General features: G+C 51.1%; 2 protein-coding genes across 2 annotated transcripts in view; one reads left to right on the forward strand and one right to left on the reverse strand.

The window, feature by feature from the left end:
* The window catches only part of LOC147709814 (uncharacterized), an 85444-nt gene extending 64405 nt beyond the window's left edge, over positions 1–21039 (reverse strand). The window contains exon 1 of the mRNA XM_086928274.1: positions 20922–21039. The gene's annotated coding sequence lies outside the window, so the exon portion shown is untranslated. The remainder of the gene's footprint in view (positions 1–20921) is intronic.
* Positions 1–26654, forward strand: part of LOC147709815 (uncharacterized) — a 1100435-nt gene that overhangs the window by 45543 nt on the left and 1028238 nt on the right. The gene's annotated exons all lie outside the window — the stretch shown is intronic.

The following is a 26654-nucleotide window of genomic DNA, read 5'->3' on the forward strand; positions in this document are numbered from 1 at the left end:
CTCAGCAGGCAAAATGGGTTTCTCGGCAGCAGAATCACGTCCCCGGAGGGCGTCGCCATGTTGTCGTCCGCTGGGGCGTCCACCGGAGTCCATCCCGATGATGAAGCCGATGATGCTATGAAGTGGCGCAGTTAGCACGGGTCAACGCTACAAGGCAAACCCCAGCTGTCCCGATTCTGCCAGAAACTGCTCACATAATGGAAAGCGACCCATGCAGGTCTCCAGAAGCTGCGAGCTAAGATACAATGTCTCCAAGAAGATGGCGTCTACTGCAGCGCCAAGGAACGGGGACTCGCCCAGCGCCGATCTCGAGCCGGGCGAAGGATACAATGTGGCGCCCGCTACAATTTCCAAAGCGAACACGGAAGCATGGAGGCGCGGAGGGTCGGTCGGCAAACTGTAGCAAGTATTGCAAGAGTATCTCACCAGCCGCCGATCCCTCCCGCTGCAGGCTGTCGTTGTTGTCGAGTCCAGGGGCAGCCGCGCTGAGGAACAAAGACCCGGACCCTCACACGCCACGGAGGGACAGGACGAGGACGGAGCTCCGGTGCCACTGCGAGCCGGTCTACGGGGAGCACATCATCCGAGTCGGGAGACCAGCGCGGTTCCGAAGCGCCCACTTCCAAGCAGGATAGGCATCAGGATCCGGTGCGCTTCGGGAAGAAAGCAGGCGGGTCGGCGGAGCCGAGGAGTCAGGCGGCCATCGCGGTTGCTGGCTTGGCTCCTCCCCCCGAAAAGATGTATTTTCATATTTCAGCTTCTGTGCCAAGTTTTTTTTTCTATTAGTAAGTATTTCCTGAGAATGAAGATTTTCCATTTCCTCAGGCGTAGGTGGTGCAGATTTGAAGCTGCGTATGAGGTGCTTGGGGGGATAGGAGCATAAGAAGCTCGGGGAGTGGGCGTAGGTGGTGCAGAGGTGAAGCTGCGTATGAGGTGCTTAGGGTGGAGAGGAGCATAGGAAGCTCGGGGAGTGGGCGTAGGTGGTGCAGAGGTGAAGCTGTGTATGAGGTGCTTGGGGGAGAGGAGCATAGGAAGCTCGGGGAGTGGGCGTAGGTGTGGCAGAGGTGTAGCTGTGTATGAGGTGCTTGGGGTGGAGAGGAGCATAGGAAGCTCGGGGAGTGGGCGTAGGTGGTGCAGAGGTAAAGCTGTGTATGAGGTGCTTGGGGAGGAGAGGGCATATGAAGCTCGGGAGTGGGCGTAGGTGGTGCAGAGGTGAAGCTGTGTATGAGGTGCTTGGGAGTGGAGAGGAGCATAGGAAGCTCGGGGAGTGGGTGTAGGTGGTGCAGAGGTGAAGCTGTGTATGAGGTGCTTAGGGTGGAGAGGAGCATAGGAAGCTCGGGGAGTGGGTGTAGGTGGTGCAGAGGTAAAGCTGTGTATGAGGTGCTTGGGGGTGGAGAGGAGCATAGGAAGCTCGGGGAGTGGGCGTGGGTGGTGCAGAGGTAAACCTGTGTATGAGGTGCTTGGGGGTGGAGAGGAGCATAGGAAGCTCGGGGAATGGGCCTAGGTGGTGCAGAGGTAAGCCTGTGTATGAGGTGCTTGGGGTGGAGAGGAGCATAGGAAGCTCGGGGAGTGGGCGTAGGTGGTGCAGAGGTGAAGCTGTGTATGAGGTGCTTGGGGTGGAGAGGAGCATAGGAAGCTCGGGGAGTGGGCGTAGGTGGTGCAGAGGTAAAGATGTGTATGAAGTGCTTGGGGGTGGAGAGGAGCATAGGAAGCTCGGGAGTGGGCGTAGGTGGTGCAGAGGTGAAGCTGTGTATGAGGTGCTTTGGGTGGAGAGGAGCATAGGAAGCTCGGGGAGTGGGCGTAGGTGGTGCAGAGGTGAAGCTGTGTATGAGGTGCTTGGGGGTAGAGAGGAGCATAGGAAGATCAGGGAGTGGGCGAAGGTGGTGCAGAGGTGAAGCTGTGTATGAGGTGCTTGGGGGGATAGGAGCATAGGAAGCTCGGGGAGTGGGCATAGGTGGTGCAGAGGTGAAGCTGTGTATGAGGTGCTTGGGGTGGAGAGGAGCATAGGAAGCTCGGGAGTGGGCGTAGGAGGTGCAGAGGTGAAGCTGTGTGTGAGGTGCTTGGGGGGAGAGGAGCATAGGAAGCTCGGGGAGTGGGCGTAGGTGGTGCAGAGGTGAAGCTGTGTGTGAAGTGCTTGGGGGGATAGGAGCATAGGAAGCTCGGGGAATGGGCGTAGGTGGTGCTGAGGTAAAGCTGTGTATGAGGTGCTTGGGGTAGGGAGGAGCATAGGGAGCTCGGGGAGTGGGCGTGGGTGGTGCAGAGGTGAAGCTGCGTATGAGGTGCTTGGAGTGGAGAGGAGCATAGGAAGCTCGGGGAGAGGGCGAAGGTGGTGCATAGGTGAAGCAGTGTGTGAGGTGCTTGGGGTGGAGAGGAGCATAGGAAGCTCGGGGAGTGGGCGTAGGTGGTGCAGAGGTAAACCTGCGTATGAGGTGCTTGGGGTGGAGAGGAGCATGGGAAGCTCGGGGAGTGGGCGTAGGTGGTGCAGAGGTAAACCTGTGTATAAGGTGCTTGGGGGTGGAGAGGAGCATAGGAAGCTTGGGGAGAGGGCGTAGGTGGTGCAGAGGTGAAGCTGTGTATGAGGTGCTTGGGGTGGAGAGGAGCATAGGAAGCTCGGGAAGTGGGCGTAGGTGGTGCAGAGGTGAAGCTGTGTATGAGGTGTTTCGGGTGGAGAGGAGCATAGGAAGATAGGGGAGTGGGCGTAGGTGGTGCAGAGGTGAAGCTGTGTATGAGGTGCTTGGGGTGGAGAGGAGCATAGGAAGATCAGGGAGTGGACGTAGGTGGTGCAGAGGTGAAGCTGTGTATGAGGTGCTTGGGGGTGGAGAGGAGCAAAGGAAGCTCGGGAGTGGGCATAGGTGGTGCAGAGGTGAAGCTGTGTATGAGGTGCTTGGGGGTAGAGGAGCATAGGACGCTCTGGGAGTGGGCGTAGGTGGTGCAGAGGTAAAGCTGTGTATGAGGTGCGCGGGGTGGAGAGGAGCATAGGAAGCTCCTATCTGTTTCTGTTCCTTCTTTATGGTCTATTTATGATGTGGGCTGCAGGCCCTTTTATTATGGGTTTTGTCCAGCTTGTCTAAAGAAGAATGTTTATCTTGGGTTTGTTTGATGATTAATTATGGGCTGGACAACTGAAATGTGGGTTTGTCATCATACAATGCTTTGGTCGTGTATACATGGGATTGGTCAAACTGTAAATAAGGAATGTTGGGTTTTTGCATGCTTGCAAAAGCTAGGACTGCCCCTTACTTTTGTGCTGAGTCATGTAACCCTAAAACATATAAAAGGCATATGTCCTCTGTATTCCTCAGACTGCCTCATTCAGTTGCTAAGGCAGCTGGGTGACGTGGCCTCATTTAATAAAGATGTATTTTCATATTTAAGCTTCTGTGCCAAGTTTTTGTTTCTAATAGTAAGTATTTCCTGAGAATGAAGATTTTCCATTTCCTCAGGCGTAGGTGGTGCAGATTTGAAGCAGCGTATGAGGTGCTTGGGGGGATAGGAGCATAGGAAGCTCGGGGAGTGGGCGTAGGTGGTGCAGAGGTGAAGCTGCGTATGAGGTGCTTAGGGTGGAGAGGAGCATAGGAAGCTCGGGGAGTGGGCGTAGGTGTGGCAGAGGTGTAGCTGTGTATGAGGTGCTTGGGGTGGAGAGGAGCATAGGAAGCTCGGGGAGTGGGCGTAGGTGGTGCAGAGGTAAAGCTGTGTATGAGGTGCTTGGGGAGGAGAGGGGCATATGAAGCTCGGGAGTGGGCGTAGGTGGTGTAGAGGTGAAGCTGTGTATGAGGTGCTTGGGAGTGGAGAGGAGCATAGGAAGCTCGGGGAGTGGGTGTAGGTGGTGCAGAGGTGAAGCTGTGTATGAGGTGCTTAGGGTAGAGAGGAGCATAGGAATATCGGGGAGTGGGCGTAGGTGGTGCAGAGGTGAAGCTGTGTGTGAGGTGCTTGGGGTGGAGAGGAGCATAGGAAGCACGGGGAGTGGGCGTAGGTGGTGCAGAGGTGAAGCTGTGTATGAGGTGCTTGGGGGATAGGAGCATAGGAAGCTCGGGGAGTGGGCGTACGTGGTGCAGAGGTGAACCTGTGTATGAGGTGCTTGGAGGGAGAGGAGCATAGGAAGCTCGGGGAGTGGGCGTAGGTGGTGCATAGGTGAAGCTGTGTGTGAGGTGCTTGGGGTGGAGAGGAGCATAGGAAGATCGGGGAGTGGGCGTAGGTGGTGCAGAGGTGAAGCTGTGTATGAGGTGCGTGGAGGGGGAGGAGCATAGGAAGCTCGGGGAGTGGGCGTAGGTGGTGCAGAGGTGAAGCTGTGCATGAGGTGCTTGGGGGTGGAGAGGAGCATAGGAAGCTCGGGAGTGGGCGTAGGTGGTGCAGAGGTGAAGCTGCGTATGAGGTGCTTGGGGTGGAGAGGAGCATAGGAAGCTCGGGGAGTGGGCTTAGGTGGTGCAGAGGTGAAGCTGCGTATGAGGTGCTTGGGGTGGAGAGGAGCATAGGAAGCTCGGGGAGTGGGCGTAGGTGGTGCAGAGGTGAAGCTGTGTATGAGGTGCTTGGGGGTAGAGAGGAGCATAGGAAGCTCGGGGAGTGGGCGTAGGTGGTGCAGAGGTGAAGCTGTGTATGAGGTCTTTGGGGGGGATAGTAGCATAGGAAGCTCGGGAGTGGGCGTAGGTGGTGCAGAGGTAAAGCTGTGTATGAGGTGCTTGGGGTGGGGAGGAGCATAGGAAGCTCGGGGAGTGGGCGTAGGTGGTGCAGAGGTGAAGCTGTGTATGAGGTGCTTGGGGGATTGGAGCATAGGAAGCTTGGGGAGTGGGCATAGGTGGTGCAGAGGTGAACCTGTGTATGAGGTGCTTGGGGGGAGAGGAGCATAGGAAGCTCGGGAGTGGGCGTAGGTGGTGCATAGGTGAAGCTGTGTGTGAGGTGCTTGGGGTGGAGAGGAGCATAGGAAGATCGGGGAGTGGGCGTAGGTGGTGCAGAGGTGAAGCTGTGTATGAGGTGCTTGGGGGAGAGGGGCATAAGAAGCTCGGGGAGAAGGCGTAGCTGGTGCAAAGGTGAAGCTGTGTATGAGGTGCTTGGGGGGAGAGGAGCATAGGAAGATCGGGGAGTGGGCGTAGGTGGTGCAGAGGTGAAGCTGTGTATGAGGTGCTTGGGGGGAGAGGAGCATAGGAAGCTCGGGGAGTAGGCCTAGGTGGTGCAGAGGTAAAGCTGTGTATGAGGTGCTTGGGGTGGAGAGGAGCATAGGAAGATCGGAGAGTGGGCGTAGGTGGTGCAGAGGTGAAGCTGTGTATGAGGTGCTTGGGGGGAGAGGAGCATAGGAAGCTCAGGGAGTAGGCCTAGGTGGTGCAGAGGTGAAGCTGTGTATGAGGTGCTTGGGGGGAGAGGAGCATAGAAAGCTCGGGGAGTGGGCATAGGTGGTGCATAGGTAAAGCTGTGTATGAGGTGCTTGGTGGAGAGGAGCATAGGAAGCTTGGGGAGTAGGCCTAGGTGGTGCAGAGGTAAAGCTGTGTATGAGGTGCTTGGTGGAGAGGAGCATAGGAAGCTCGGGGAGTGGGCGTAGGTGGTGCATAGGTGAAGCTGCGTATGAGGTGCTTGGGGTGGAGAGGAGCATAGGAAGCTCGGGGAGTGGAGGTAGGTGGTGCAGAGGTGAAGCTGCGTATGAGGTGCTTGGGGTGGAGGGGAGCATAGGAAGCTCGGAGAGTGGGCATAGGTGGTGCAGAGGTGAACCTGTGTATGAGGTGCTTGGTGGAGAGGAGCATAGGAAGCTCGGGGAGTGGGCATAGGTGGTGCATAGGTGAAGCTGCGAATGAGGTGCTTGGGGTGGAGAAGAGCATAGGAAGCTCAGGGAGTAGGCCTAGGTGGTGCAGAGGTGAAGCTGTGTATGAGGTGCTTGGAGGGAAAGGAGCATAGGAAGATCGGGGAGTGGGCGTAGGTGGTGCAGAGGTGAAGCTGTGTATGAGGTTCTTGGGGGGAGAGGAGCATAGGAAGCTCGGGGAGTAGGCCTAGGTGGTGCAGAGGTGAAGCTGTGTATGAGGTGCTTGGGGGATAGGAGCATAGGAAGCTTGGGGAGTGGGCATAGGTGGTGCAGAGGTGAACCTGTGTATGAGGTGCTTGGGGGGGAGAGGAGCATAGGAAGATCGGGGAGTGGGCGTAGGTGGTGAAGTTGTGTATGAGGTGCTTGGGGGAGAGGAGCATAAGAAGCTCGGGGAGTGGGCGTAGCTGGTGCAAAGGTGAAGCTGTGTATGAGGTGCTTGGGGGAGAGGAGCATAGGAAGATCGGGGAGTGGGCGTAGGTGGTGCAGAGGTGAAGCTGTGTATGAGGTGCTTGGGGGGGAGAGGAGCATAGGAAGCTCGGGGAGTAGGCCTAGGTGGTGCAGAGGTGAAGCTGTGTATGAGGTGCTTGGGGGGAGAGGAGCATAGAAAGCTCGGGGAGTGGGCATAGGTGGTGCATAGGTAAAGCTGTGTATGAGGTGCTTGGTGGAGAGGAGCATAGGAAGCTCGGGGAGTAGGCCTAGGTGGTGCAGAGGTGAAGCTGTGTATGAGGTGCTTGTGGGATAGGAGCATAGGAAGCTCGGGGAGTGGGCATAGGTGGTGCATAGGTGAACCTGTGTATGAGGTGCTTGGTGGAGAGGAGCATAGGAAGCTCGGGGAGTGGGCGTAGATGGTGCATAGGTGAAGCTGCGAATGAGGTGCTTGGTGTGGAGAGGAGCATAGGAAGCTCGGGGAGTAGGCCTAGGTGGTGCAGAGGTGAAGCTGTGTATGAGGTGCTTGGAGGGAGAGGAGCATAGGAAGCTCGGGGAGTAGGCCTAGGTGGTGCAGAGGTGAAGCTGCATATGAGGTGCTTGGGGTGGAGAGGAGCATAGGAAGCTCGGGGAGTGGGCCTAGGTGGTGCAGAGGTGAAGCTATGTATGAGGTGCTTGGGGGGTGAGGAGCATAGGAAGCTCGGGAGTGGGCGTAGGTGGTGCAGAGGTGAAGCTGTGTATGAGGTGCTTGGGGTGGAGAGGAGCATAGGAAGCTCGGGGAGTGGGCGTAGGTGGTGAAGCTGTGTATGAGGTGCTTGGGGGGGGAGCATAGGAAGCTCGGGAGTGGACGTAGGGGGTGCAGAGGTGAAGCTGTGAATGAGGTGCTTGGGGGGAGAAGAGCATAGGAAGTTTGGGGAGTTGGCGCAGGTGGTGCAGAGGTAAAGCTGCGTATGAGGTGCTTGAGGTGGAGAGTAGCATAGGAAGATCGGGGAGTGGGCGAAGGTGGTGCAGAGGTAAAGCTGTGTATGAGGTGCTTGGGGGATAGGAGCATAGGAAGCTCTGGGAGTGGGCGTAGGTGGTGCAGAGGTGAAGCTGTGTATGAGGTGCTTAGGGGTGGAGACGAGCATAGGAAGCTCGGGGAGTGGGCATAGGTGGTGCAGAGGTGAAGCTGTGTATGAGGTGCTTGGGGTGGAGAGGAGCATAGGAAGCTCGGGGAGTGGGCGTAGGTGGTGCAGAGGTGAAGCTGTGTATGAGGTTCTTGGGGGAGAGGAGCATAGGAAGCTCGGGGAGTGGGCCTAGGTGATGCAGAGGTGAAGCTGTGTATGAGGTGCTTGGGGGTGAAGAGGAGCATAGGAAGTTCGGGAGTGGGCTTAGGTGGTGCAGAGGTAAAGCTGTGTATGAGGTGCTTGGGGGAGAGGAGCATAGGAAGCTCGGGAGTGAGCATAGGTGGTGCAGAGGTGAAGCTGTGTATGAGGTGCTTGGGGGAGAGGAGCATAGGAAGCTAGGGGAGTGGGCATAGGTGGTGCAGAGGTGAAGCTGTGTATGAGGTGCTTGGGGTAGGGAGGAGCATAGGAAGCTCGGGGAGTGGGCGTAGGTGGTGCAGAGGTGAAGCTGTGTATGAGTGTTAGACCTGTCTGGCTTTTTGCGTAGTCCCTCCAAATTATTATTTATTTTGTCCCCTTTTTGCCCCTCATACCCTTAATAATTTTTGTACACTGACTTTTTCTAGGTGTTGGTCAAGGGGATAGGTGTTCTTTTTCCTCCCTCATAGTTTTTCACCTCAGGCCTAGAGGCCTGTTCTGACAGGAAAATAGTTGGAGTCACAAAATGGTGGCTACCAAATGCCCTAACTGCCAAACCCAGAACTTGCCCATAGACTAGTATAGGGCGTTCCAGAACCTTCTGGTCCCTTCTGGACCTCTGAGGGTCAGCCTATAAAAGGCGGAATGCTGGGCAGCCATTTTGTCTTGCCAGAGAGAGTCAGCTTGAGGACAGGCTGTAGCTAAGGGTGGGAAGAGGCTAGACAAAGGGTTGACCTTCTGGACTGGGAAGCTACCTTATTGATCCACCACACTACCCCCATTTGGGTTACTTGTCCTGACCCCGCTGTTGAGGGTTACTGGAGACCCTGGGCGCCTGTCTAATCCCTGGACCGGAAGAGTAGGGAAGTGACCAGGAGAATAAAACTGTAGCACTGAAGAGTGTAGTCCTCTGCCCAGCATAAAGATCCCAGTGAGACTGTTGCAGCAAGAATCCCAAACGGAGTGGGGCTAATCCTTGTGCCCCCCCGTTTGCTCAGCTAGTTTAATAGGTTCTGCCTGACTGCTAGTGAAGCGGAGGCAGCGAGACAACGAGCTGTTCTGGCTCTGGACCGGCGTGTGAGTGCTGAGGAAGCGGAGGCAGGGAAGCAACGAGCCGTTCTGTCCTTAATTGGTGCGAGGCGAGCGGCGCCGATTTGGACCTGCAGCTGCAAGCCCTGAGGTGAGGAGCGGACCTGGAGAAGCTCTCGGCGACTTCCGGGTGGGCGGAGAAGAAGGGCAGCGCAGTGCGAGCAGCGCGGTCTCTGTCAGTGAGACACTCGCTTCCCGCGCATGCCCCGTTGAGCCGCCGGGCTCCGTGAGGCGGAGCCGGATCGGAGGAGTAGGAAGAGGTAGTGACGCTCATCTGCGCCAGCCCGTCCTTGCAGCGCCAACACCAGGTTAGCGGAAGCGGAGCTCGTCAGCGCCGGGCCGCCTCAGCAGGGCCAGCCCGAAATTGTGTGGCCGACTACGGAAGAACGACTGTGGGGTCTGCGGAGAGGAGAACCAGACCCCGGTAATGCCCGCGCCAGCCGGGATAACAGGTGGCTGGTTGGGCGGGAAGCGCCTGACACAGCGGCTGCCAGCCGGAGCCTCTGGGAAGCTTCCTGTCAACACCAGCACGTGGGGACTCGAGACGCTTCGTCTCCACAGTGAAGTAAGGTGAACGGGGGGGGGGGGGAGAAGGAGGGAAGACTGAGCCTCTGGGAATCAATCCCCTCTCTCCGAAGAGCAGAGGAGGGGAATTCTTTAAGGGTCTGCCGGTGAATGAGGAAAGTGGTGCTCAAGCCTGCAGGGAAACACATTAGTCATTAGTTGTGTTCTTCCACAGAGTTATATGGTGAGGGGAGTAGCTTGAGAGAGCAAACAGCAAAGAAAGGTTGCTGGTGTCAATGTAGATTCTGGTAACTTTGAAACCCTCAGTGACTGTGTACTAAAAAGAGGGGGTTAGTAGTGCTGTGGGAGACAAATATAGTGTACTGCATAGTAACCATATCTAACTAATTCTGGAGTCTGATTAAATGTACTAGGGATGTTAATTGATGATTTGAGTTAGCATTTCTACAGAGATTGTAACAATTTCATGACTAAACTGTACTGAGTTGTAAACTTTAAAAGGAAAACTGCTGGAGATGTTGATTTAGTAACTGTGAAAGACTAGGTACATTTACAGATTGAATGTATAATATTTAGATGCGAATTCTGAAAGTAAAAGAGCAAAGATATTATTTTTATAAACCAGTACTTATTTTTCCAAAATTGGTGTGGCGTCCTTTTTATGTGTTATTGCGTGGATTTACTGCTGGGTGGTTTGCAACCTTCACACTTGTGCCCCTAGAATTGCATGTCTTACCCTAGGCCAGGCTACCCTAGGTGACCTGACATCCCAGGATCCAACAATGAGGTTCTTGGGGGGAGAGGAGCATAGGAAGCTCGGGGAGTGGGCGTAGGTGGTGCAGAGGTGAAGCTGTGTATGAGGTGCTTGGGGGTGGAGAGGAGCATAGGAAGTTCGGGAGTGGGCGTAGGTCGTGCAGAGGTAAAGCTGTGTATGAGGTGCTTGGGGGAGAGGAGCATAGGAAGCTCGGGAGTGGGCATAGGTGGTGCAGAGGTGAAGCTGTGTATGAGGTGCTTGGGGGAGAGGAGCATAGGAAGCTCGGGGAGTGGGCGTAGGTGGTGCAGAGGTGAAGCTGTGTATGAGGTGCTTGGGGGGAGAGGAGCATAGGAAGCTCAGGGAGTGGGCGTAGGTGGTGCAGAGGTGAAGCTGTGTATCAGGTGCTTGGGGGGAAGAGGAGCATAGGAAGCTCGGGGAGTGGGCATAGGTGGTGCAGAGGTGAAGCTGTATATGAGGTGTTTGGGGGGAGAGGAGCATAGGAAGCTCGGGGAGTGGGCGTAGGTGGTGTAGAGGTAAAGCTGTGTGTGAGGTGCTTGGGGTGGAGAGGAGCATAGGAAGCTCTGGGAGTGGGCGTAGGTGGTGCAGAGGTAAAGCTGTGTATGAGGTGCTTGGGGTGGAGAGGAGCATAGGAAGATCGGGGAGTGGGCGTAGGTGGTGCAGAGGTGAAGCTGTGCATGAGGTGCTTGGGGGGATAGGAGCATAGGAAGCTCGGGGAGTGGGCGTAGGTGGTGCAGAGGTAAAGCTGGGTATGAGGTTCTTGGGGGGAGAGGACCATAGGAAGCTCGGGTAGTGGGCGTAGGTGGTGCAGAGGTGAAGCTGTGTATGAGGTGCTTGGGGGTGGAGAGGAGCATAGGAAGCTCGGGAGTGGGCGTAGGTGGTGCAGAGGTAAAGCTGTGTATGAGGTGCTTGGGGGAGAGGAGCATAGGAAGCTCGGGAGTCGGCATAGGTGGTGCAGAGGTGAAGCTGTGTATGAGGTGCTTGGGGGAGAGGAGCATAGGAAGCTCTGGGAGTGGGCGTAGGTGGTGCAGAGGTGAAGCTGTGTATGAGGTGCTTGGGGGGAGAGGAGCATAGGAAGCTCGGGGAGTGGGCGTAGGTGGTGCAGAGGTGAAGCTGTGTATGAGGTGCTTGGGGGGAGAGGAGCATAGGAAGCTCGGGGATTGGGCATAGGTGGTGCAGAGGTGAAGCTGTATATGAGGTGTTTGGGGGGAGAGGAGCATAGGGAGCTCGGGGAGTGGGCGTGGGTGGTGCAGAGGTGAAGCTGCGTATGAGGTGCTTGGAGTGGAGAGGAGCATAGGAAGCTCGGGGAGTGGGCGTAGGTGGTGCAGAGGTGCAGCTGCGTATGAGGTGCTTGGGGTGGAGAGGAGCATAGGAAGATCGGGGAGTGGGCGTAGGTGGTGCAGAGGTGAAGCTGTGCATGAGGTGCTTGGGGGGATAGGAGCATAGGAAGCTCGGGGAGTGGGCGTAGGTGGTGCAGAGGTAAAGCTGGGTATGAGGTTCTTGGGGGGGAGAGGACCATAGGAAGCTCGGGTAGTGGGCGTAGGTGGTGCAGAGGTGAAGCTGTGTATGAGGTGCTTGGGGGTGGAGAGGAGCATAGGAAGCTCGGGAGTGGGCGTAGGTGGTGCAGAGGTAAAGCTGTGTATGAGGTGCTTGGGGGAGAGGAGCATAGGAAGCTCGGGAGTCGGCATAGGTGGTGCAGAGGTGAAGCTGTGTATGAGGTGCTTGGGGGAGAGGAGCATAGGAAGCTCTGGGAGTGGGTGTAGGTGGTGCAGAGGTGAAGCTGTGTATGAGGTGCTTGGGGGGAGAGGAGCATAGGAAGCTCGGGGAGTGGGCGTAGGTGGTGCAGAGGTGAAGCTGTGTATGAGGTGCTTGGGGGGAGAGGAGCATAGGAAGCTCGGGGATTGGGCATAGGTGGTGCAGAGGTGAAGCTGTATATGAGGTGTTTGGGGGGAGAGGAGCATAGGGAGCTCGGGGAGTGGGCGTGGGTGGTGCAGAGGTGAAGCTGTGTATGAGGTGCTTGGAGTGGAGAGGAGCATAGGAAGCTCGGGGAGTGGGCGTAGGTGGTGCAGAGGTGAAGCTGCGTATGAGGTGCTTGGGGTGGAGAGGAGCATAGGAAGCTCGGGAGTGGGCGTAGGTGGTGCAGAGGTGAAGCTGTGTATGAGGTGCTTGGGGCTGGAGAGGATCAATTGAAGCTTGGGGAGGGGCGTAGGTGGTGCAGCGGTGAAGCTGTGTATGAGGTGCTTGGGGTGGAGAGGAGCATAGGAAGCTCGGGGAGTGGGCCTAGGTGGTGCACAGTTAAAGCTGTGTATGAGGTGCTTGGGGGGAGCAATGATCCATCTTGCTTGGCAATGCTCTCATGTGGAAGGTTATTGGAGAAGCATTTTCAGGTACTAGAGGGGGTGGTTCTGATGTTGATTGGGATGGCGTTCCAGATTTTTGGGGCGTTTCCTGCAAAAGAGCGGGCAGCAGTCTTTTGTTTACCCGTTTTTAAGGGAATGAGGAGGAGAGAGTTGGAACTTCTGAGGTTTTTTGCTTGTCCGGCTTTCTTGAGTTTGGAGCCTAAGTATTCCGGTTCCCTGTGTGTAGGGCTTTATGTGTAAGGCAGGCAGTTCTGAAACTGGCCCGCATTTCAACTGGTAGCCATTTCAGATCTCTGAGCGCAGGCAAAATGTGGTCAAATTTCTTGATTCCGGTGACCATCCTGGCTGCAGCATTGAGAGTGGTTTTGAGCGGGGCTAGGTGAGAGTGGGCAGTCCCGGAGAGAACTGCGTTCCCATAGTCTATTCTGGACAACACCAGGGCTTGGGTTGCTTGCTTGAGGTCGGAGCTTCAGATTGAGGAAGGCGCTCTTGGCGGAGTTCTTGATGTGATTGGACATGGAGAGTTTGTGGTCAAGGGTGATTCCCAGTGATTTGACCGAGGTAGCCAGGGTGAGATTTCCGTTGAGGGCATCAATAGCTTTCAACCATTCAACGATTTGCGGATTTTCTTCCTTGTTAGAAATGAGGAGGATCTTGGTTTTGCCCTGATTGAGTTTGAGGTGGATCTTTTCTAGCCATTCTTGGACTTCATTGAGGGTATTATTGAGTCTTTGAATGTCGTTGAGGGAGGAGGTTTCCAAGTAGATCTGTGTATCATCTGCATAGAGATGAAAGGGGATATTCGCTTTTTTCAGAATGGAGGTGAGAGGTTCCATATATATATGTTGAACAGTTGAGGGGAGAGAATGGAGCCTTGAGGTGTTCTGTGAAAGTGACAGAGTTGCCTGGGGGGTGGTATAGGAGGTGGAAGCGCACTAGGTTATTGTTGGTGGTAAGGCATTCGAAAGAGTTATATATGAAGTTGTCGGTTTCGGACACCAATAGGTTGTTGTTGTGGATGATTGCCACGCCTCCGCCTTTTTGGTCAATTCTATCTTTCTTGATGATTGAAAAACCCGGGGGACGAGCATATCTAAGAGGGGCGGGGGGAGGAATCATTTAGCCAGGTCTCGGTGATGAAAGCAATGTCAATGTAAAGGGTGTGATCTCTTCGGCGCAGGGGAGTGCTGGGGGATTTAGGATGACTTCTGTTGTTAGAGGAAGGGATGGGTTGGGGTATGGAGAGAGATAGGGATCGTGGAGAGATGGCCTGTTGCTCTTGTTAGGGGGAGGGAGACAGGGGGGGAGGCTTGAAGAGTGGGTTGTGGGTACCGAGCGAGGGAAGTTATGGGTTCCGCGCGGGGGGTAGATCGGGGGTAGAGTTAAAGCGGGGGGGCCGAGGCAGTGGAGAGAGGGGGATTTCCGGTGGTCAGAGGGTTCGCTACGGAGGATGGGTAGCAGGAGGAGGAGTGAGGTGAGAGTTCCTTAAGGGGGATTGGTTTTCCAGGCGGTGGGTGATAGAGCGGCGGAGAGGGGGAGTGGGATAGCTGGTGGAACATAGCAAGGGAAAGAAGAGGTCAAAAGCTTCCAGATTGGCATTGTTGGCTTGGATCAGGACTGTGCCGTTAGAGTAGATGGTCATCGATGTGATCCCACTGAGTGGTAAGGGGGAGGGGGCATAAAAGGAGAATTTGCAGCTATGGGTCGTGTTAATCGTTTTGGTGATTTGGCATCTGACTCGCAGGACTGGTATCCAGTAGGAGGGTCTGGATGTGTGGAATATGAGGTCCATTTTTAATTGGCCTAAGGCGGAGGAGTGGTAAATGTCGGCAAAGAGGGATTACGGGAATTGTCTGAGTAGTTTGTTTTTAAATGTTTTTTTTGGATTTCAGAGAGAGGAAGGGCGGGGGGGAGATCAAGAAGGAGTTAAGGCCGTGCTGTTTTATGTAGAGCGGGTTAAGGGAGGGAGGAGCTGAGGGGGGCATTCTAGCTGGGCAGAGAGGGGGGGCAAAGTGAGGATAGTGTCTAATTTCAGGAGGGCCAGTTAGAGACCAGGGGAGCGAGGGGGAACCGATTGCGGGCGGAGCTGGTTAGCGGAGGACTGAGCAGCTGGGAGAGATGGCAGGGGCAAAGATGAGGTCTCTAGCGTTGCCTGGCTCGACGGCACTTGCTAGGGTAGCTATCTGGGCGGACGATGGTGAGGAAATCTAAGGAGAGTTGGCAAGGACCGATAGGTAGTGCTGGGGGAGGACAGACGGAATTTCCTTTGCTAGATTCAGAGAAACTCCCGGAAGTGTTGAGGCTGGCAGTCTTAGATGGAGAACGTCTTTGCTGGCAGCCATTTTTTGGTCAGGCAGGGGTTGTTGTTCCTATTCCGGTTTGGAGCAGGAGCAGCTGGGGGGAAGAAGATCTATGGCGGGAGGAGGACTCAAGAGCAGGTGGGGGCGCAATAGTGCCGGGATTAATCCACAGAGAGAGAGAGGCTAGTACATCCGGGTGGGAATTGACTTAGGGGGGGCCGCCATTTTAAAGTCAGGCATGTCTCATCGCCCGGGTGAGGGAGGCTCGGGGTGAGTGTCAAAGTGAAAAGCAGTCGCCAGGGCTCAATGGAAGGAGTAGCTCGAGTTTGTTTTTAAGATTTGCGACAGTCTCCTGGCGAGGGTGCATCCCGGGACTTACTGGACGGGACACCTCAGCTCGGCCGCCATTTTTGGGTCAGGCGGGGAGGCGGAGGCTAGTGACCCAGACTCTGTCCCCTCTGCTTTCAGGTCCTCTTCATCTTCGATCCACCCTTGGATCTACCCGGACATCTTCCTCCTGGTCGCCTGCAGCATCTTCTTCCAGGTCTCCATAGGATCCAGCAACGAAACCCGACACAACTTGAAACCTATGCACCCGGCTTCTGTGGGTGAGGTATTGAGAGTGCTCCGGTGCTCCTGTGGGTATTGACTATCCTAGTGTCCTAGTTTCAGGTAGCTTTCTTCCAAGTGATCCGGAAGTGTCCTTAATCCTTTAAAATCTATCGACTTTGTTCCCATTGATTCCTATGAGAACCCGTGTGTGAGTTCCAACACTGCACACGCATCCCGTGGGCCTCCTACTTCTTAACAATTGTTAGATCTGTGTAGCCCCAGCGAATCCCTAGGCCCTAGGCCTATTCCTTGTTTGTGACGTGGTCCTTATACCACTATTTTAGTATATGGTTTGCTTCGCCACTAGGGCTCTACCGTATATTGTGCAACTTACTGTATGCTAATTAAGTTACTTGTTATGTGCTTGGGCCTCTGAACTCATAAAGAACTCAGAAGGATTGTTAGTAAATAAATATATCTATATTTTATATATAACCTGTGTGGTGTCCTTTCATTTGCTATTCAAGGGGTTACATATGGTAACACCCTACACCCCCCCAACGCAATCTTCGCTCCATGGGTCAACATTTAGTAGTGGTCCCCCGCACGAAACTCTGCCGTATCGGGGATCGCTCCTTCAGACTATTGGGAGCAAAACTCTGGAACTCCCTTCCCCTGAACATCCGCCGCCTTGACAACTTGTCCGCTTTTCGCAAAGCAATAAAAACTCACCTATTCCCACTTCTGTAAGCTTCTACTCTCCCTCCCCCCTCCAGTAGGTTGTGCTATGGTTCTTAGCGCCAGGACGCCCCGTTGCTGGGGCAGCTGTCGCGCTCAACAAACCCGTAACATAACATAACATAACATAACATAAAACAGCTGGCTTTACATGCCCTCTGAAGTTTTAGCCCAAGACTGCTTTGTCCATGCTACCACTAGGATAGCTGGACTATAAGGTTGACTTTACAACCATCACCAGAAGGGTTGTTTGGACTGGTAAAGGGTACTCACTAGAATAGTGAACATCATATACCAGGCCAACTTCTCACATTGGTACTTGCTGCCTTTCTTTTCTAACTAGAGACCGGCTTTGTTTGTCTTTTGAAAGTATTTATGTTAATCACACTGCCCGTCAAGGGCTGCATTTTACATAAATACTTTCAAAAGGCATGCAATCAGCCCCACAGCTGCGCTCTATTTAGAAAAGAAACACAGCAAGTTTACAAACATGAGGGGTGCTTTCAGAATCATCACAAAGCATACATTTGTGCTCTTAAACTTGATGCATTTCTTTTCTAAATACAGCGCAGCTGTGTGGCTGATTGTTTGCCTTTTGAAAGTATTTATGTTAAAGGCAGCCCATGATGGACGCTGGGATTAACATAAATACTGAAAGGTTTGTCACAAAGGTGCTATAGAGAGATGAGGTGCATTTTTGGAGAGTGGTAGTGAGGGAATTCATGGAGAAGGAGGAGATGGGGCGCTAAAAAAGACGGTTGCACAGTGTGCGCCCAGTGCTAGGGCTATCCCTGGGTGGGAGTGTTAGCCCCCTCCCGAAGGTCGGGTCTAGTTGCTCCCCTGATCACATTGTCCTGCATGGGCAGCATTTAACATACATTCTTTCAAAAAGCAAACCATCTGTCCTGCATTTAGAAAATTAATGCAGCAAGTTTTATATAGTGCGAATTCAACCCAAAGTTATTGGAGTGATTTACATGATTTTTTGTATGCCTGGGGAGATTCATTGATTTGCAGAGAATCACAGAATGCTAGTCTGACCCGAGACACAAAACCCATATCCTAAGTCTGCAGCTTTAGTATTAGCCACAACCTCTACCACAACCGTGGAAGCATTTTCAATATTATATACAACTTTATGCAACGAGCAACCATTGACAAAGCCAATAGTCCTGGCTTCTTATAGGTGTAATGTTACTTGTATTATATATATGGATGCAATGACAGAAGCAGCAAAACATTAATTGGGTGGCATACTATGAAAAGCATAGATTTCGGTCTTAATTGCTTTTAATTGCGTTTAATTCTGGGTTAAGGAGCACTCCGTTAAACGTATTTTTAAGTTTTTTTGAAAATGGTGCTACGGTTCCTAGGGATTGTCAGTCCCTTGGTATAGAAAGCTTTGTTATGTTGGGTATGCTGGCCCAACGAACCGTGCACTGTCCACTTGGTGCTATGCACTTAAACTTTTTGTATTTCTTCAACAAATAATAAACCTCACGTTCTCTCAGTTACTTCTATTTATTTTGATTCTTTTGTAACTTTTTCTCTTTAGTGTGTTACCACATTATATTTCATTTCAATTAATTATATTTCATTCACAGTCACAATAACATTACATTTCATGTTATGCTTTACAATGCCACATACTTTGCAATTTTTAGAAATAGTGCCCAATGCATTTCGGCACTACCAGGGTGCCTTCATCAGGGGAAATCTGTAAAAAATAAACATAATAACCATGTAATTTCAATATTGAGTTGCCCATGGGTGATGTACTGTGTATTGCGTTTGTGTTATCATACCTGCTCGTGGTTTGCGCTATTCTCAAATCCTGTATAAGTTTCAATGCCAATTTTTTTTATTTTTTGGACCAAGAAAAGAATCACTAAAGAAAAAATGTTTTTTGTAACAAAATACACCACCCGGTCAAAAGAAATCGAAAAAATAATACCAGGTGGAACTTTTAATGAATGAACCTGACTTCAAAGGATTATTCAGAGAATTACCTTTACACACATACACCAGGGGGCAAAACTTGCGTGAAAGATTGAAGCGGAAACCACCTACACCCACGACAGCATCTTACAAAGGAATGAGCAGATGTTTGAATTGTACTAATTGTAACAATGTGATAATGGGCAATATCATCACTCATCCCACCACAGGAAAAACAATAGACTTAAGACATACTAGTGACTGCAACACCTCAAATGTAGTATATGGAATCAAGTGCCCGTGTGGCAAACTCTATGTGGGCAAGACGGAACGTAAGGTTAAAGTTCGAATCACGGAACATAAAAGCAGAATTCGCAACTTCAACTTAACATCGCCTTTAGCCGTCCATTGGAAGGAAGCAGGTCATACAATCTCCCAACTACGATTTTTTATCTTAGAACAAGTAACAATTAAGTCAGGAGTAAATAATCATCAAAGATTGTTACAAAGAGAACTATTCTGGATCAAAAATTTGCAAACGATGGCTCCTATTGGTCTTAATGACAAATATGATTTATCTTGTTTTCTATAAATATATAACAAACTCAATAGGTATAACTACCTTATAAGCAGAACATTAACAACGGAGAGTCCACAAGCCAACAAATAGTAACGCAATCAATAAAACATAGAATTATGAGGCAAATCTTTGAATACTCTTTACAAAGTACTAGTAGGTTTCTTTGAGAAGCAGAACTAACGTATATGGCAGCAGGATGTATTACTATAGTACACATGATAAGATATGATGGCCTTTGGTTTTTGAAGATATCCAATAACATATGAACCAATATACACCTTGTAGCACAAATTATGGTTTGGCATTGAAACTCACATCAGGGGTATTATATATATATGATGATTTTTTAGTAAACTGTTGTCGTAAAGTAAAACTAAAAAATGAAACTATTATAACATAGTTGAAAATCAGCATTATTGTGAGAATACATATAATGTATCAATGCATATGTTAAAAGGTAATTACCTTACAACTTAAAGTGTCAAGCGAAATCCCATAAAACAAGGTATACATTTTTCAAAACATCACGCGATTCAATACAAAAATCATGGTGCAAACACACTGATTTTACATCGAGCACTGAGTTCACAGTAAGGTTTGGATCGGAACAAGCGGTATTATGGAGTACGTAGTTATCGACATAGAACACTAGCTTAAGATGGCGGCCGCGGTATAATGACATTCTTTGAATGTGGCGTTACAGTCCGTTGTTGTTGTTAGTGCCTTAGAGTAGCTCGCGGGAGAATAGAAATTAGACGCTGTAACCTCCGCAGCGGTTGAGGTATTCTCGAAGAGAAAAGCTGGTTAGTCAGAGACAGAGTGGACATTTTTGGGAGATTAGGTAAGATCGGACCATGCGAGCGTTACTAGAGTTGTTGTTTTTGATTATGGAGTTAAAGTAAGTTTAGGAACTGACAGCGGATCTGTTTGTTTACTCCCCATAGAGAACACCGAACAGTCGGATATAACAGGTATGTGGGAGCAAAGAATATAAGATGGAGAGACATGTCTTGCAGTTTAGAATATCGTAATTTTAACATTGGAAATGTGGCTTGTTATTGTGTTTTACAGTACGTTACGGCGCTGAATTCAAATAAAAGGTATGTCTATTAACATTCAGGAGTATATTGAAATACGCGCAGTTGCTTTTGATCAGTGGGAAGGTCACTGAACTCGTTTTTTTGCTTGCTGTTTAGGGAGCCTTGAACTCACAAGATTTGTGGTAAGCTATTAGTACTTTGACTTGACCTATTGATCAGAAATTTGGTTATGTCGCATAGAGACTTCTTGGCATATGGATTTATTAGGAAAAAAATTTCTTATACAGGATTTGAGAATAGCGCAAACCACGAGCAGGTATGATAACACAAACGCAATACACAGTACATCACCCATGGGCAACTCAATATTGAAATTACATGGTTATTATGTTTATTTTTTACAGATTTTCCCCTGATGAAGGCACCCTGGTAGTGCCGAAATGCATTGGGCACTATTTCTAAAAATTGCAAAGTATATGGCATTGTAAAGCTAACATGAAATGTAATGTTATTGTGACTGTGAATGAAATATAATTCATTGAAATGAAATATAATGTGGTAACACACTAAAGAGAAAAAGTTACAAAAGAATCAAAATAAATAAAACTAAGAGAACGTGAGGTTTATTATTTGTTGGAGAAATACAAAAAGTTTAAGTGCATAGCACCAAGTGGACAGTGCACGGTTCGTTGGGCCAGCATACCCAACATAACAAAGCTTAATTGCTTTTAAGCCACGCTCTTCATTGCAATGGTCAGGCCTTTTGAGAGACACCCTAGTTTTTTTCATCCCACTTAAAGCCCTGGTCTACATGTGTGGCCAGGTTCTTGGCGCACATAGCCTTGGCTGCAGCACACAGAGACCTTACTTTGCCGGCTGCACACAGAGGAAAAAAAATAGAGGGAATATTGCTTGTGTGGTATTGTAATTAAATTAGTGACTGTGTTTACGAAATCATCCCCACATTTCCCAGGTGTTGGTCGCCCTGGAGTAACGTTGCAGCCAACGCTGCTTGCATCGTCACTAAAAAACTTTAACAAAGCCAAATAGCTCTCGCATAACATGAGAGGTATTTGGCTTTGTCAATGCTTATTTAGACATAAAGCAAAGCTCGCAAGCTGCTATGCAACATGACAAAGAATAACAAAGTCCAAGGCCGCGGTGCACTCTGGGTTGTCAGCGCTTTGCTCTGTTTTACTTTAAACTGTATTCGCAGCAGCCGCAGTGCTGTGCAGCATGGCTAAACAAACATTGGCAAAGCCAAGAGATTTTGCATGGCTGAAATCTCTTGGCTTTGCCAATTATTGTTCAGGACTTGTGCTCTGAGGACATAGATACATAATTCACGAATGGTTTATAAAAATGCAGATCATAAACTGAGGCTTGTAAAGGCCCCGGGCCTCGAAGAGCCCCCAGGAGGAGTCAACACAGGGTCTGTGGGATCGACGCTCGAAGGATGAGGGTCAATGACAGAGATGACCCCCCTCCCCCTCCTCAGCCTCCCCTCTGACTCACCAGGCCTCACAGCGCCTGCAGATGAAGCCTCCGCTTCGAGGCGACCCCGGGGCTGCAGCTCCACTGTCTGCGAGGAACACTTCCTGGTTGTGGCCTCAGCGGACGTCACTCCAGAGGTAGTGAATGGAGATCTGCGCATGCGCTAAACTCGGGATACGAGCTTCCAAAAAAGATCGTATTTTAACAACTGCGCATGCGCAGACCGGCGGCTACTAGTTGGGATCTAGACTGACGTTGGGGTCTGCGCATGCGCAGCGCGACCTGTGTGCTTCCTTCACAGCCTCCCTCCGGGTTTTGCGCACGCGCAGAGGGACCAGTGTTTTATCTTGCCTGCGAGTAGCCGGGGTCTGCGCATGCACAGAGGGGCCAGTGTGCTAGCCTGCGTGCGGGCAGCCGGGGTCTACGCATGCGCAGAGGGATCGGTGTACTACCCTGACCCCGGTTGTGCTGCAGACGGAGCAGGATCCCCGGTGCACGGGTGAGTGAAGCGTCATCACTGTTTGTGCTGAAGGGCTGAACTAGTGAGGAGGGGTGGAGGGAACAGGCGGGGGTGGGGCGCCCGCCTGCAAGCTGCCTGCCTTTTTCTTGTCTCCCCTTCGGGAGGTTTTCCTTTGTGCACCCGCTTCACGTTGCGGCCTCTGCCGCACTGTTGTCTCATGCCCTCCCGCTTTAAGAAGAGGTCTAAAATTGCCTTTTTTGTTTTGCTTTTTCTATCACTCTTCAGAGTGTCTTTCATTATAGTGGTCTCCCGTGTAACACGCATCGGTGCCTTTCCTGATATCAGGCCCGATATTAAAACGGATCCTTGAGTAGACGGACTTGCATAGCCCAAAAGGGCTGGTTTGGGATGTTTTTGGGCTAAGCACGATCCTTCTAAAATTAGACATAGCGGTTATCAGCGCTCAGCTTACCGCTGCATAACTGAATGCAGTGTGATCCTGGTGCCGGCTTGGTTGCAATGATTAGGCTGTCCTGTGGAGCGAGTGCACTCTCCATTAAATCCTTGGCTCGTGATGTTCTGGACTTCTGGGGCTGCTATAACTTGTGACTACAGCTGGTGCTGAGGAGCTAAGTGCTGGAATAATTGTTGATCCGTGTGCATGTGTGGCTCGTTTGTTGGATAGACTTGGCATTTACCCTTCATTTATTATTAAATATAATTAATAATGGAAGATTGGGTTCCCTTTGAGGAGGAGGAGGAGTGCTATTATGAGGAACAACAGGGACCCCTTTTGGAAGATAATTGAGTTGACACTGTGGATGCTTCTGTACAGCAGTCGGTCAACAGGGCTAATGTGTCTGCTGTCCCCATCACAGTGATTCAGGCTCTGGCTGCTGCCCTTAAACCTATCACTGTGTAATTGGGGAGTTTTGTGGAATGACATGCCTTTCAAAATCCACCAGCACCAGATCCCCAAGCATGTTCTTCAGAGGCGCCCAGTAAAGCTAAAGCCCAGTCTTCAGAGTGGCTTCACGGAGGCGTTATGATGAATCTCCCTCAGGGTCATATGGGTGACAATGGTTATTCAGTGCCCTCGTCTTCTGCGGTTGCACAGTCCATCGCAAAGATAAGAATCATACTGATATGGACACTACTGATATAGATTCTGCCCAATCAGATTATGGTGAACCACCTAAAAAGAAAAAGGTGAATAAATCTGCCTCAGCTAAGCCCCCTGTTCCTATTCTGAGTACCTCCAATCCTTTTACTTTCAACCCTCTGGACATAGTCAATCCCCATTCATCTGATTGGGCCCCTGTTCCTAAAGTGTCAGAGTACCTTCATGAGAATCTGAGAAAGAGTTTTAATAAGGAGGTGTGTAACCCCCTTCAGGTACTGAGACCACAAAAGTAAACTGAGGCATGCTAGCCTTCTTGAAAAAATTTGCAAACAATCCGAAGAAGGGAACTGACCGCGCCTGAAGCGGCTGACAGGTAAATTACTAGACTTGGCTGGGCCTTTGCCTAAGATTTTGGAAATGGCCTTTGTGGCGAAGGAAACAGCTACTTCTGTGAATCCTGATATATTAGCTGGCTAGACCAAACAAATGATATGTTTATTGGGGAACGCAAATTGTGCCGTGTCAACTGAATGGTGTAAATCGTTCATTGTTTGAATGGTCTCTAACCTTACTGAGCTCGATTTGGCCGAAGTGGGTCCCTTGGCTGAGGGCAATCCCTTTCGCGATAAATTTGTCAAAGACGTGTCTAAATATGTGGGTACTTTTATATCCCTAGATAAAGCCAAATCCAATGTCAAAAGGCCAAGACGAGGCAGGGGCCACTCTCTAGGCCATTACTATCATCCATGTCTCCTCAGAGGTGGATATGGTCACGGTAAAGGTGATTGGGACTCCATCAGGGGTGGCACCTTCTACCCCACCCAGCAAATTTTCTCCAGATGCCACTTCAAGAGAGGCAGGCATGGAGCTTAATTTCAATCCCAGAGTTCAGTAGGCAAGAATACTCAATACCCCACATATGCCTTTGGGGGTTGATCTGTTTATGTTTTTCCTCCACATTTGGAGGACTCTGCCTCAAGATGCATGGGTTTTGCAGACGGTTCTAGGATTCAATCTGAAGATTTATCAGACTCCTCAACAAGAGTTTCCTCCTTGACAGTTACTTTTTCAGTATGGGAAGAAATTCGCTGGTGGCTGGGTCACGTGGATGTTTGGAATGGCAGGGCCATCTTCGGGTCCCAACCACAAGTGTGAGACGGTGGGGCTGGGGTGCATGTTGGGGATATATCGCCATCGGCACCAGGTGTTCTCTCCAGGAATTGTCTCTTCACATCAACTGTAAAGAGTTGTTGGTGGGGTCCTTTGTGATACAGACACTCTCCCCAAGCAGGTTTATTATTGGATCCCTCTCAGGACGGACAAATTATCTGCAGTGAGATACATTGTTGGTTGGGGGGTACAAGGTTGTCCCTGTTGGAGTTAGCTAAAGACTTTTGACACTATTGCCTGAGTCATCAGATATGGGTGATAGCGGAGTACAATCCAGGTCCGTCCAATGCTGAAACGGACTGGAATTCCAGTTACCTGAGAGACTACAGCAACTGGCAGCTCCAGCTGTGTCTGTTCCAATGGATGCAGGCAATTTGGGGACCTTGTGGGACAGATCTGTTCGCCTCCAGGTTGAAACGCTAGTTAAAGTTGTTCTTCAGTTGGAGGCCGGATCCGCTAGCGAGGGCGACGGATGCCTTTCCACAAGACTGGTCAACGAATCTGAACTATGCATTTCCCCCGTTCATTCTCATTCCAAGGGTGGCAACCCAGATCGGTCGCCAATCGGCGGAGATAGTGTTGGTAACTCCTCTTTGAAAATCCCAGCCTTTAGATTATTCCCGGTTCCTTCCTTGGTCTCAGACGATGCTCCGGGGGCCTCATGGAGAATGATACTATGAAGACAGCTGTCCCTGATGGTCTGGAGGCTTTCAGGCAACAGTGGGAATTGCCAGGCATTTTAATCATGGCTTCAAATTTCATACAAAAGGCCAGGGCCCCTTCTACGAGGAAAAGGTATTCATCAACATGGCGTTGCTGGGTACGCTGGTACTTGGAATGGCACGTGGATCCCGTGGGGGCAGAATTATCCCATGTTGTGAATTTTCTGTCTAACGAAGCTTCAGTTGATTTGTTTTACAGGTCAGTAAATTATTTTTTATCGGCCATTTCTGTGGGCCATACCCATGTAGATGGTGAGCCGGTAGATGTGGCCCCGTTGGGTTGTAAACTGCTTAAGGGCATCCGGGTAGCTAATCCTCCCAACTCAAAGTATTCTTTTTGTGAGATGTATCTTTGGTCCTGGCTCTCTTTGAAAGATGGCCGTGTGAGAAGTTGGCATGGTATATGATGTTCACTATTCTAGTGAGCACCTTGCACCAGTCCAAACAACCCTTATGGTGATGGTTGTAAAGTCAACCTTATAGACCAGCTATCCTAGTGGTAGCACGCACACAAGCAGTCTTATTCTAAACTCAAGAGGGCATGTGAAGCCAGCTGTTTTACCATATGCAATCCCTTTAATACCAAATTAAAGGGCACCACACAGGTTATATATTCAAAATATATGTATTTATTTCTAAATCAATCCTCTGAACTCTTTATGAGGGCAGAGGCACAAGCGCATAACAAGTAACTCAATATAACATACAATAAGTTGCACAATATGGATAGGCCCTGGTGGCCCGCTAAACCATATACTAAAATAGTGGTATAAGAACCACGTCATGAACAGTTGGAAGGCCTAGGGCCTTGGGAATCACTGGGGCTACACTGGACTAACAGTAGTTAGGAAGCAGGAGGCCCACGGGCTGCGTGTGCAGAGTCTAAATGTGCACGCGTGCACACATAGGAGTCAATGGGTGCTTAAAGTTTGAAAGTTAAATATTTAGGAGTCTTCCGACTGCACTAGGAACTAACCACTTGAAACTAGGACAATAGGATAGTCAATCTTCACAGGAGCACCGAATTACTCGCGTTACCTCACCCACAGGAAGCGGGTGCATAGGTCCCAAAGTGTGTCGGGTTTCGTCGTGGATTCCTATGGAGCCTTGGAGAAAAGATGCTGCAGGCGACCAGGAGAGAAGAGTCCGGTTGGATCCAAAGGCGGATCGAGGATGAGGAGTACCTGAAAGCAGAGGGTACAGAGTCTGGGTCACTAGCCAGTGACCAGGATGGAACCAGGAAGGAACTAGGCGATGTCGGGAAGCAATCAGGCGATGTGAAGCTTGTCTCTGCTGCCACGTGGACCAGGAGGTGTCGACGACAACCAGGAGCTGGGAATGGACTGTCCCACGAAGGCTCTCACTGTCGGCGGTGTCGGCTTCCGGATTGGAGTCAACAAGCCTTGGCAAAGGCAACCCACGCAGGATTCAAAGAGGGCTTCTTACTCAGGCCAGCAAGGACTGAGGGGCTTCTCCTTCGCAGGGAAGCAAGGGCCAGTCTGGAGCAACCAGACCAGCAGTGTAGATTTCGGGTTTCGTTGTCACAGAGGCCACTAGCCAACGGGCAAGTGACCGGACAGACACGTCTAGCAGGAAAATGCAAAAGGGCCCCACGCAGCACTCGATGAGTGTGGAGAGGTGATCTTTGGTGCAGTTGATGCTCGGGGCTGGGGCTTCTCAATCCCCAATGCACAACTTCAAGGGTGCCTCAGAAGCTGCACGGAAAGCATTTCGCTGGCTTTCCAAGATGGCCGGTCCCACGTCTCGTGTCGCCTCCACGGGTCTCAGCTTTGCTGTTGCTGTGGATCAGGCTGAAGGAAGTCTGGAAGTCCGGGTCTTGTCAGGCTCTGTGTTCGGGCTCCGGCGGGAGCAACGACAAAGCAAACCGTTGAGCGCTTGATGGTGCCTGCTTGCACAGGGTGGCCACTCCTTAACCACAAGGGAGATTCTTCAGTCTTCTACGTCGAGTAGGATGTCGAAGGTCCAGAGTTTCGTATCAGAGTTTCAGTCAGAATAAATCTAAAGTCTTGGGACTCAGCTTCTACCTATATACCAAATCTAGGGGCTGGATTACCTGCTAGGTCCCTCCTATGGGTGGGACCCAGGAAGGGGGTGGTTCCACCCCTTTCCCTTTGTCCAGTTTCGCGCCAGAGCTGGGGCTGGAGTGCCCCAGCACCGGTTTGAACTGGACTATGCTTGGGACACCTTGTGAGCCCCAGGCAGTGTCTCATTTCATTCAGCCCTCCCTGCCCCAATACACTATAGCCTGTCTGGGGTGG

Source organism: Lissotriton vulgaris, chromosome 6, assembly GCF_964263255.1.
Source record: "Lissotriton vulgaris chromosome 6, aLisVul1.2, whole genome shotgun sequence".
NCBI lineage: Eukaryota > Metazoa > Chordata > Amphibia > Caudata > Salamandridae > Lissotriton > Lissotriton vulgaris.